This window comes from Acanthopagrus latus, chromosome 1 (assembly GCF_904848185.1).
Source record: "Acanthopagrus latus isolate v.2019 chromosome 1, fAcaLat1.1, whole genome shotgun sequence".
Taxonomy (NCBI): domain Eukaryota; kingdom Metazoa; phylum Chordata; class Actinopteri; order Spariformes; family Sparidae; genus Acanthopagrus; species Acanthopagrus latus.
The window spans coordinates 23,680,223-23,690,750 of NC_051039.1; positions in this window are offsets into that span (position 1 = coordinate 23,680,223).

Consider the following 10,528-nt stretch of genomic DNA (forward strand, 5'->3'; position numbering starts at 1 on the left):
CCCCACCCGGAGTGACATCTCCATTGTCCCCCTCCTCTCCAGCCCCCCCCTCCCCTTGCTCTCTAACTGAAGTGTGGCGAGAATGAGTGATGAGCCAGTGTTTGGGTTAACGACAGGGACGGGGTGTTAAACCTGAAGTGTTTAATTAACCCCACAATGGGCCTGCCTGTCAGCCCGTGCCCATTCCCTCTTGATGGAGACTTCAGCTCACCCACCGACTCCAACACACACACACATATATATGCACGCACACCCACTCACACACACAATCAGGGGCGAGTGTGCACACTCATACAAATTCACATGGACGCACTCAGGCACATAGGCCCTTGGAGACACACATAATGGCAGGTGCACACACACACACACACACACACATATAAACGCACACACCAGCCCGGGAGGGGAGAGGACGAGGGGAGGGGAGTAAAGTGATAATGCTCCGCCACAAACGCAAGATTGCTTTTTTTTCTCCCTCTCCTTCTCTAAAGTCCATTTTCTGGGTCACTGCATTGCATTCATTACTGTCTTTGAAGACATTGGGCTGGGAAGGAATAATGCTTCCCTTTCACTCGCGCTGAGAGAGAGCAGAGAGTTGTGAGCACCGGAGTCAGGGCCAGAGGCCTGGGAGGGAAGAGAGGAGGGCGGGGACGTGGTAATATGTGACATCTTTATCTGGTTTTAATTTCAGTCATAAATATTGAATGCTTTATTTGCTCATCTGCAGCTGCCTCCACTCAGTCAGTGTTTGTGTCTCCTCTTGTCTTCTCTCTTTCTGCTCTGCCAGCACACGCCATGTTTCTTGTGTTGTAGCTCGGGGGCCCAAAGCAATAGGATTAGGTAACGATTTTTCCATTTTCAAATGAACTCCAAAATGGACTTTAGCCGATTGGAACACTAAAAAAATCTGGCCTGTGGATCCCCTCCAGAGTGAGTGGATATGAATAAAGCATGATTTGAAATAGTCCCGTCTTGGATCTGCATCGACAGACAGACAGACAGACAGACAGACCGACAGACAGAGAGCAGAGAGGAGAGAGGCTACCGGCCGCTCTCTCTCTCTCTCAGAGGGTGACACTGACATAGCGAGCATTATGGGAGTCATCTCATCCCCTGGGTGAATCAATAGGTGCCAGATGACAGTGGCTCACCCATCAAGTGGCGCGGTGACTGGGGGTGCTGCTGGAAATTTGCTTAAAGCCTATACCAATTAACTTCAACATGACAGATTCAGGCAGCCAATGAGTGAGCGCTTTGCATTCTGCCGCCTGCCCGGCTCTGTGGGTACAGAAGGGAAACCTCAGCTGTTAGACGGATGGTGGGCTGCTCTCTTGTGTGTGCGTTTTCCTGCAAGCATCAACCCTTGTACATTTGCGTGTGCATGCTAAAGCGAGTGGGTGTGTGTGTGTGTGTGTGTGTGGGAGGAGAAGTGGTGGCGGCGGTGGTGGTGGTGGTGTGGGTGGAGGGGGGAGTAAATCTGCAGTGATTCAGGCCCTGCTCTCGCTCCTTAATGATGATGTCAATCTGTGAAAATGCACGCACACATTGGAGCTGTCAGGGCCTCATCAATCAGAGAGGGGTTTGTCAAAGGAGCCCAGGCCCAGATTAACGAGGCGGGGACAATGACGGCGGCCCATTTGCATAGAAAATTACCCTCATCTTTAGGAAAGTGATAGCGCCAAGGAACAGAGGCTGACAATGGGGATGTAAGCGGGCGTTGTTTCAGCCGTTATTGAGGGAAGAAAAGCACTTTGATCTCTGTTTTTTTCCTTTTTTTTTCTCTCATCTAACTCGGCTGCAGGAGCGTAATTAGAAGATTTGATTGCAACGCATTCCATGAAATTTACCCTTGGATACGAACAACAAACTTCTCCGTAGATTTCAGCTGTGATAAATGGGTTTAATAGCTTATACGGAGGTGAACAGACCGAGTTGTTTTTTGCACTTTTCACTGCCGACTCCACCTTGAGAACACACCAGCAGTATAGAACCCCCTCCTGTCCGTTTGCTTTCCTGCCCAAATGAGACAGTGATGAATCAAGTGGGTTTAAGCTTCGTTTTTATGAACTCCACCAAGAATAAACGCTGAGTCCATCTTCAGCTGCAGCTCCAGCGAGCGCTCCTCCCTCCCAGCTCGCTCCATTGTCAGGCGGAGGAGACAATGGTTAAAGCTACATATTAACTCGGCCTGTTGTTCGCAGCTATTCTGCTCCGCTGCCATCTGGCTGAATTGGCTCCTCTCTCCCTGACACATAGGACAGTAAGGGTCAGGTCACCTGCAGGGAAAGGCCAGAGTACATTAAGGCATAATGATTGAGCTCCAGTGTGTGTTTGTGTATTCGTGTGTGTGTGTGAAAGAGGGAGTCAAAAGGAGAATTGTTTGTGCCACTAGTGTCGAGAGTTTGCGGTGTGGGAACTGGGACTCAAAGAGCAACAGAAAGTGTTTGTGAAAGTGTGTGTCATGCACCCAAGTACACGTGCACGCATTCACATTTGCACCTGTGCAGGAAAAGAAAGTGGCTGCGTGCACTTTGTGTCATTGTGCTTGTCCTTTCACCGCCACAAGAGAAAGTGTGTGTGTGTGTGGTGTAGTGTGTGCGCGGTGGCAGGGGGCCTTCCTCACTGAGCGAGAACAGGACAGTTAAGGTGTCAGCGCCATGATGGAGAGGGTCCTCCTTCACAGGAGGCCAGCAGCTGCCAGGTTTTCAGCAGCTTGTGCACAGGACTCCACATAAGTTGGTGGTCAGAGGTTCGGGTAATGTGTAAAGAAAAGGCAGAAAACCACAAGATTTACAGCGGAGGTCGAAGGTCGGGGGTCAAACTGTGGAAGGTCAGAAGGTGCACTCTCTCTCGCATACACACACACACACACACACACACACACACACACACACACACACACTTCGGGGCACTTATGAAAGCTAATGTGAAACAAAGCTGTAATGCAGTTTGTTCACTTTTACAGTCGGCATTACTTTTTATTATTTAACCTTACGGGGTCAGTTCACCACAATTTGAAAGACATGCCTGCGTCTCCTCTGATTCATGTTTTTATGCTGATAATTTTGGTTTGTTTTGCGCACATTTGATATAATTGCCACCAAATCCAAAACAATAACAGAGACTATTTTTAATAGAAAGTAGTTTGAATAAAATTTGTTCACGGTGAGATCATCCAGAGTAACCAAGAAACATGAATTTTAAATGACATGATGACCCAGTGATGGAAGAAGTATTACAATCTTTAGCTTAAACAGAAGTACTAATACGAAGTATCAAAATCAAAAATGTACTTGAAGGAGTTCAGCCAGATATGAAAACAGAGACATTATTTGCTCAACTTCATGCTGATGAAAAGTCAGGTGACGTTTTGTAGTCCACAAAGTAGTTCACAGTGAAGCAGTGTTGCAGCTTTCATCTGAACTCCATCTACTTCCATATGAAGTAGATGGAAACTTGTTTTAGAATGTAAAAAAAACCCAAACATAATTCAAACAGTAAAACATGACAGACTCCATGGCTCTGGCATAGTCCAAGTTGATTTGAAAAGACATCATTTACACCCTTTTTGAAGTCAAAATATTCACTGTAGCTTCTACACTAACGGTACACTGTCTGAAGTGGGGTGCACAATGCCCCACTGAGGATGTAAATAACATGTTTTCAAATCAGTCTGAGAATTTGGAGCATCTGGACAAGCTTGATTTTCAGATATCTTTATGTTTTAAAACAGGTCCCGGTCAATTTCAGTTTTTCAGTGGAACTTTGAAATCTGCATTTTGGTTGAACTTATTCTTTAAAGCATAAAAGTAAAAGTACACACTGTGTAGCCAAAATCATATATTCTAACATTAGATGCAATAAAAGGATGCTAATATTTCTTCATTCTTATACTGTTGTTTTAAGTAACTTCTAACTAAAGCCATCACATAAATGTAGTGGAGTAGAAGGAGAATGTAGCACCTCAACATTGTACCAGGAATAGTACTAGAGTGAATACTTACTTTCAACGACTGTGAGCATCACAGGTGCAGTTTTGTTCACCTGTGGTAGAAAAGGACAACCATCTCAAAACCCCTTGAACTTAAACCAAAACAACTCACCAGGGCTGTAATCAGGATTTTGGAGAAATTGACATTACCATAACCAACATCCCCAGTGTTTAAAGACAGTGTCTAAGAAAATGTTTCATTAATTGGATTTCTCCCAAATTTAAAAAGTTGATTTTTTTCATTTTTCTGCATGATTGTAGTATCTGTTTCCTGAAATTCCTCCAGAACAGCTACACACCTGTAAAATAAAGTGTTCTGTTTCTGGTCCAGAAATTCTGAATCCTACTTCAGTTTGTTTATTTTGTTGGCCTCAAAGTGGTGAAATATAAATATGCTAATTCCAAATGACTAGACAACCCAACCAGCCCAGTTTGGTTGCAGTAACCCTTTAACAGCAAGATGTTTATATAGCCTACACACCACACAGTGTCACGCTCACAAGTTAAACCAGAGGACAACTGTACAGCTCTCACTTCTCTGTCCTTTTATACATTTCTTCAACTCCCATAAGAACTGAGAGTAAATGTTTGAAACCTTTCTACTATATTTCAGGGTTGACCTTTGAATCTACTTAGAGAAAAGTATCTCCACAAACTGTATTTAAGGCCACTAAATAAATAAATAGCCTCATTAATCACCACTAGATCAGAGTCGACACTTTAACGCCCTGACAGTCGACTTGGCACCCGCCCTTATTACGCTGTCATGGACCAATAAACACCCGTGCCAGCGCCACTCCACCAATCAAACATCTGGCATTTGCAGGTCGTTAGGGAGGACGGCGAATCAGATCCCTCGCTCGGGCGGGGGGGAGGGGTGTCGGCTCCGTGCCCGGACCCCCCTAATCTCACCAATGGGAATGCAGCACTCCTTGTAATCCAATTAAAGGAGCGTAAGCGGTTTGTTAGACACTGTGTGTTAATGTAAGCACTATCCAATATACTCTGGGCTGGTAACAGCATGACTGGGGATACACTTTGGTCCATGGAACATAGGAGTGGTATACAGCTGGAGGGGCTGCTGCTGCTGCTGCTGTGGTAATATCAGGACACCGTCTCAAAAGCAGGCTTGTGAATACAGCAGCGGGCAGGGGGGTTAATACTGCTGACCTTTGGGTTGTTTCTCTTCAGGCATGATGACGAAGACAAAAGAGGGCCTTGTGAGAGGAAGAATGAAAAAGGTCATCCACAAAGTCATTGAACATACCTGTGCAGTTTGCACTTAAGAGCCAGTACACTGAATATATTATGAGGATTTTCGATGATGAGGATGCAGGAAACTGAGTGGGATGCTTCCCCGGCTGTGTGCTCTCATTGTTATTCATCCCCACTCCCTGTGTAAATGTACAGTTGTGCATCTTAATTGCATTTTCTAAGCAGCATTTAATAACTGTAGATTTGTACCATTTGCAGTCATTGCGGGTGTAAGGACGAGTGTTTCCTCACACTGGCACCTCCCATTTCCTCCGATCCGGCAGCTGCAAGTGAACACGCTGCATCTGACACGGAGGAACTTAATCATATCTTCTTTTTTCTCTTTCCCAGATGCACCGAATTGAACTTAATTAGATGCTACATCACCTCAGCGAGGGGCTGCATGGCAAATCTTATTAAGAGAAAGCAGTGTGTTTCTCCAACGCTCGCTGATTCCTTTACATCTTGGCGTCTGTGGGAGAAAACCCCGCTGAGGCGTATTCTCCAGCCCCTGTAACTAATGACGGCGTTGCCCAGATCTGACAGTGAGCTGTGTCTGTATATTGTGCTTAATATCATAATAATAATGAGAGCAAATTAGAACAATCAATTTCCATGGCTGGTTGTTGATTGGAGGAGGAGGTGGAAGTGACAGGGGGTGATCCATCATCCTCGGCCAGTCACATTAAGGAGAGCGCCGTGGAGCAGGTGGGCTGGGCTGGAGGCCAGCCGCAGCCAATGGGAGCAGGCGGGAGAGGAGGAGGGAGATCCATTACACCCAAATCAAGTGCTAATGTAGCTGTGAAGTGGGTGAGACACAGAGCGAGAGGAGGAGAGAGAGGGTGTCACTGAGACTTATGACTGGTTCAAGTGGGCTCTTGAGTGTGTGTGTGTGTGTGTGTGTGTGTGTGTGTGTGTGTGTGTGTGTGTATTTTGTCCAAGGACCTTTAACTAGAACCACTGATATTCCACAACATCCCCTCAATATTAAGCCAAAGCTAACACACACACAAAAAGAAACACACAGCATTTTGTCCCCTTTGTCACTCCATAATCACATTCATGCACTCATCTTGAACTGCAGCTCGAGTCCCACAAGGGGTCACTAAAATCTCACATCCCGAAAATCCGTCCCCTCGCTCAACTGTTCATCAGCACAATGGAGCAGTTATGTCACCGAGCCATGTGCCGACAGCAGCACGAATCCTAAATACGAATACGAAATTGCAAATGCCAAGTTTTCCGCCCCTAACCGCTGACCCCACCACGACGAGGTACAAGGAGATGGGATGGCAGTCGCGTAATGATCAGCGTGGCATGGCGGCCTGCCTGATGACAGTCACTCCACTGCATGCTTCTTAGATGGATACACTGTGCTGAGTGACCTCAGCACTGATGATGCACACTTCATTTCCCCGAACCGCTTCCATCACACAGACATCACTCAACAGTTAATGTCCCAGATTCCTGCTTTACCACAGCCCAAACTCCTTCATTTTGAAAAAAAAAAATAATAAATCTGCAAAAAGCAACATTAAGTACGTTTCCACCTTTTATCAGCTCGCGTTGGAGTCTTTCTCTCTAATCCCATTCCTGCCAAACGATGGCATGGGGCGAGTATATTAGATTTCATCAGCAGCCATCAATCATGGCCGCACTTAACACGATCAGCTCCCCAGTTTATTCAGAGCGAACAATGGGGGACAGGCACGTCCCGCCTGCAACAGAGTAAATGAGGAATTTAAATACTGCACAAGAGACTACGGCGGCTCGGAGGGGGCTGACTGATTAAAGGCCACAATATCTGCTTTTCTAGGCAGATGAGCCGTCAACGGGATGCAAGAGGAGGTTTATTGAAATAATGGGGCTGCTAATGTGAGGTTATACTGCGCTTGGAGAGCACACACACACACACACACACACACACACACACACACACACACACACACGAACACTTGTGAGGATACTCACTGTGGCAACACGTCTTTGCGGCGCACATGCACACAAAATTGCCTCCCTAACCAAAACACACAGTCTAATTTACTCACACATGCACACATGCCACTTTTCCCCAGCACAGCATCCCCTACTGTCTGCTATTGATGGGTAATTTATCAAATGACATCTCGTTCACTGTTGAGAGGAAATTAAATCATGTAGTTCCAGATCCTGATTATGATCATGAGATGTCCCTCTTGTAAATGATGTCACTGCGACGCTCATTCCTCCTCGCAGCTTTTTATTTGCCAACATGGAAGCCTCTCTCCGGTTCTTCACCCAATCGGCGCGTTAATGAGCAGACACAATCGGATACTGGGGATGGTAATAAAGACGGCGGAGGCTGGAAGAATGTCAGTGTGATGGAAAGGTCAAAACTTTAGATTGCTGAACTGTGCGTGAGTTTGGGTGGGTGGGGGGAGGTTAGGAAGTGTTTTTCTGCTCTCGAGGAGAAAAATCAGAACCCACAAACCTGAGAGTCTCATGAAGCTCGCTGTGTCTTCAAAGGGAGAGGGTATCCATATCAGTGAAGGAAGGAATTAATGATAATATATGCGTAAATTAGAGTCTTTACCTGTAGGTGCTTGCCATGCATCCACCTGTCCAGGAGCAAATGTTGAAATCCACTATAATCTTTATTTTTCCATCAAAACTGAGTGAGATGAAGTGTATTGTGAGAGATGCTGCAACAGAGAAATATCACCCGAGCCATTCACTGTCCCACCTGGCGTCCTGAGTTCTCAGCTCTCAGCTCAACAAAGCACTTTAGCATTTTTCAGTTCTTCATTTCGGTTTTTACATCACTCTCATGAACGTCGTTTCCAGAAGCAGCACACAGCTGTTTCAGTGAAAATCCTCGAATAATAGTGCAACACCTGTCAGGTATAAAAGTGAGCAAAGTGAGTGAGTAGCTGGGGAACGGAGTGGAGCATTTAGCAGGTAAAGAGATATTTCCCTCAGGAGCTGGTGGAGACCAAAAACAGAGCCATAAAGAGTTAATTATTGAAATAAAGCAATTTTAAATGGATGCTAATGTTGCTCTGTGTCTGCTGGATGCGTAAACAGGCAACTGTTTGCCAACATGTTCATCATAACAACTTTATTTGGCAACACTGTGTTAAATCTGTGCGCTTCCCCTCGGTGGTAAAAAAAAAAAAAAAAAAACACGCAAAAAAAATGTGCACTTGTGTTGTGAAATAAAAGAGGGACAAAGACACAGAACTGATCCAAAGTGTCCCACATTCACACTTTCAAATGTTTTTATCCGTAGCCTGGGCAGGATCGAGGCATTCTGAGCACATTGGGCTTTATTGCCACAAAGGGGCCCAGACGGAGGAGAGAGAACTGCCTATTTTCAATAATGTTAAACAAATTCTAAACATACAAAACCCTCAGCTATGCTTTTTTCAAAGTAGAGCTATCTAATTGTTTATTGTTACTGAAATGTAAATAGATTAGTTTAAATATATAACTAACTGATGAATGAGTATATCATAATAATCATGTAGCATTTGAGTAATATTGTGTCCTAGAGAAATCTGTACATATAATCTGGCCCTGTTTGTAGCTGCTATACAAGGTGGGTTATCAAACAGTAGAAGAGTATATCACAAACAGAGTGACGGTGAGTGAGACGTTAACCTGTTCAAGCTTCACTCACATTTAGGAGTGGAATTTGAACACAACATTAAAAGTAGCCATAGTTAGTCTTGTAAAAATGCTGAAGGTCTGGATGCAGAAACATGGCGGACTCTGTGGAAGAAGACCCGCTCTCTCTGTAGATATGAAAAGCTAATTCTGACAAAACGTTCACACTGTGACCAACAACGTTCCAGCTGTCCAGAATAAAAATACCCTAGCCTGTCATTGTTCAGGCTGACCCAATAAACTGATAAAGCTGTCAAAGCAGCAGGTCATTCCTCTCGTGTCCAGCCTTCCTGTCTGCAGGGTATTTGATGCAAGGGTTTCCCCTCACGTTCACCCCCTCTCATGGTGTCGGTCCTGTGAGTTGTGTCTCTGTTCCCAGCATAACTGATTTCTATGCTCAAAATCAGCATGATGCCACAGACCTTTCACAGTCTTGGTAGTCATATGACACAAGCCACTTGATGTGAGGCTCGATTCGGCTTGTTGAGTTTAAAGTTTGAAGCAAAAGTCTGGAGGCCCGTTGGTTGTGTATCAGAGGATACTGTGTGGGAATATATTGTGCAGCAGCACACAGCAGTGTGTGTGTGTGGGGGGGGACGCTTGATGGAGGCAGGTGAAGTGAGTATCAAAGACACAGATGTTATTGTACTATATGAAGGAAGAACTGACACTGGTTTACACATCTCAATATTTAAACATGGGTTACACTTCAGTATTACCATATTTGATAAATGGTAGATTTGTAGTTAATTAAAGGAAATAGTTAATTCATTAAAATGGGTTATAAAGTATTTCATGGCTTGCTAACAGTGAAATAACTATTAATTAAAGGTTGATTGACTATAACTTTACCATGTATTAATTATGGTTATTAGAAACCTCTCTCATTAAATAATGCCTCTCAGTTCACTGTATAATACCAGGGACCTTACATCCAACCCAGCTCCTAATGCTCGGTCGCATGAAAGACACATGATCGAGCCTTACTTGAGGCAGCAGCTTTAAGTATCTGCCTCTTCGAGTGGCATCATCAGTGCATCACTGCCGAGAGCAGATGGGATTAATACTGACACTTCCGAAGTAAAATATTAAAATGAATGTATATGTATCTGGAAAGGGTTTTTTTCCCCCTCACAACATCACATGGTTGGCCGACAGAAAAAGAGAACTAAAAACATTTCACCATGAAATGGGCACGGAGCTGCGGTTCGGAGTCAGATGGGAAACAGGAGACACTGTGACCAAAGCCCATTAAGAAGTGACCAAACAAGGGAACATGCAGGACGGTCATGTGTAAGAAAGTAATGGCGAGCGTGTCAGCTTTGGGAAAGAACTCACATCATTCATCCGTGCTTTGTAAGGGCGAGACGAAACCTGCCCTTCATGAGGGATGGAGAGAGCTTTTTTTTTTTTTCTTAGTCCGGAAGCACAGTCTGACTGTGTGGAGTTTCTTTTGTCTCTCAAAACCAAGATGAGGAAGGAAAACATTACATACCATTTAATCGCTGAATGCAAAGGTATATTTTATAAATAAATCATAGCATTCCTTTGTCTTGATAAATTGATATTATGTTTTGTTTAGTGCTGCATTGTTGTACAACTTGAAACTGATGCTGAATATCGGCTCACTGGCGTGCC